This window comes from Colius striatus, chromosome 28 (genome assembly GCF_028858725.1).
Source record: "Colius striatus isolate bColStr4 chromosome 28, bColStr4.1.hap1, whole genome shotgun sequence".
NCBI lineage: Eukaryota > Metazoa > Chordata > Aves > Coliiformes > Coliidae > Colius > Colius striatus.
The window spans coordinates 2878876-2881375 of NC_084786.1; the positions used below are offsets into that span (position 1 = coordinate 2878876).

General features: G+C 47.0%; 1 pseudogene; it reads right to left on the reverse strand.

Annotated features, from left to right (window-relative positions):
* LOC133628178 (28S ribosomal RNA) overlaps positions 1 to 2500 on the reverse strand; it is an 8989-nt pseudogene that overhangs the window by 3242 nt on the left and 3247 nt on the right.

Here is a 2500-nt window from a genome sequence, read left to right on the forward strand (position 1 = left end):
ATAGGGTCACCCTGTTTGACACCGATGTGAATTCCAATTGATTCGGTGCGGGCTTTTTTCACTTGGATAGATGTTGTAACATTCCTATATAATTCAGTTATTAATGCAATGATATGCTCGTCCACTCCCTTCTGTTTTAACACCGATAGGATATGGGAGTGATTGACAGAGTCAAAGGCTTTGGCAAGATCGACAAATACTACCCCCAAGGCATGATGTTCCTTTTTAGCATTTTGTATAATAAGCTGCAGCAGTTTTAAGTTCTCTGCACAGCCGGCCGATTGAATAAAGCCTCTTTGCCTCGGATTAATAGGACATGCTTTGGCTAGCCTGGCTGTTAAAATTCTTGAGAATAATCTCAAGATGGCTGAGCCAATAGTAATTGGACGCCAGTTATTGATATCGATTAGGCGCCCCGGATCAGCTGCTTTGGGTAACAGTACAGACCGACATTCTTTTACCTTGTCAGGGACCTCACCAGTTGTTAGCCACAGGTTGAACAGTTCAGCGATGCGAGTGAAGTCTGGGTCGATCTTGGCCAGGTCCTTCACCTTCACCCCATCAGGTCCTGGAGATGATTCAGTGTTCATCTCTTTGATGTTTTTAGCAATTTCTTTTGCAGTTATCAAGGATTCAAATGCCGTGTTGTCTGCTAGGCCCGAAGAACGAAAGTCTGCCAGTCCCTTGAATGTTCCCGGTGATTCCCACCTGGATTTGAACACCCTGTGTATTTCCTCCAGAGGGATATCACACTGGGGGGATTCCTTTTCGTCCAAGATGATGCCGGCCAGCTTCCCCCTGTTCAGATGAAACAGCCGCTGGAATCTCAGGAATGCACCCCTCCTCCGGGCCCTCTTTTTCATCCACTCTTTCGAGTGTTTTGAAGAGGTGGTGATTTTGGCCTCCCGGATTTTTCGGGACTGGTTGGCGTGCAGCTCAGCAGTCCTCCGATGTAACAAATTATAATATTCGTCGATTGCCTCCTTGCTTAAGGATAGGTGGTCTTTGCCTTTGATCACCTTTTTAGCCAGGTCGTGGAAAAAGTCCTTTTTCTTGGATGTTAAACTTTTTGATAATATTTTCCGGTAAAACCCTTTAATGTAGTTTTTCTCCTGCCCCCCCAAGTCCTCGGGTTGCTCCCGAATTGGCACAGTCTCTGTAACAGTTTCTGTAATAAATTCCAGTTGTTTTGCAGTCACCGAGTTGTTCAGATCTCTTCTTTTATCACTAATTTGTTTTGCTGTTTTGGTTGTGATGTGCTCTGCAATAAGTTTGTTGATGTTCTTACTCCCCTGAAATTTTTTGTCCAATATTTTCAGCAGTTCTATTTCCTCCTCAGTCCAACACTGCTTGTGCTTGCCCCTATTGTTCTTTTCTTTGGGACGGGAGGCTGCAATTCTTTCATTGTTTCGTGTAACTGGGTGAGCCAGTCTTTTGTGCTGTCCCAGGCCGATCTTTGTCCCGAAGGATGCCTGGCATTCCTCACAGGTCCAGCCCTTGGGTGGAGAGGCCGTCGGCAGCCCTTTACATTTTGGGTAGTGGCAGGCAATGCTGTGGTGTTTTTCCCCAGTCCTCCCGCATTTAGCACACTGGAACAGGACTTTTTTATTTCCATGCGCTCGTTTCAGGTGATCTAAAATGCCCTGCGCGTTGTTAAACTGCACCCCGCAGCAAGGGCAGGCTAGGTTTCTGTCCGGGATTTTTATTATTGGAGTTAGGGCTGCTGCCGGCTCGCAGCCGCGGCTATACAAAGGCGATGTTGATTCACCGCGGGGATTAGCCGGAGGTGTTAACGGCTCCCCGCTGGGGATTAGCGTAATTGTTGATTCACCGGCCGGCGCTTCTAAGGTTTCAAAGGCTTCAAAGGCTTTGTTCGTAGGGCGGTTGCCTAGCTCCCTGTCCCTCTGTAGAGGGTGGGGACGGCTAGCTTGGTTCCCGGGACGGTTAATATTGTCCGAAAGAGGAGGGGGGGCAGGCTCCTCGTACGGCTCAGGTAAAACAGACAATTTATCAAGGCACAGTGTAAGATCAGAGAGACCAAATTTAGAATTTAAAAACTCCAATGTGTTAAAATTAAACTGTGAATTTAAACACTCGAAATCGTTAAAAATAAACCCGTTTTTATCGGACACATCTTTTAAAAACCCCGGATCGTTTAAATGACCCCCCCCTTTGTTACACATGGATTTTAAAAACCGCGGATCGTTCAAATGAAATTCATTTTTATCGGACACAGATTTAAAACCGAAAACATTATCCCGGGCAGCCCACAATTCTGCCCAGCTGGTTTGGGTGGCTACAGAAATAAAATCCACTCTCAACGGTTGCCTCATTCCAGGAATTCCTGTCGGACCGGTCTGGCCGGGCGGAGACAATAGCTAGTCAGTCCGGTATTGAGGGTAAGACAATAGCTAATCAGCACACCCCTCAGGTGCTGGTAGCTGCGCCCAGTTTTCCCACGGGCTCGGGCTTGAGACTGCAAAGTTTATTTGCAGTCAGA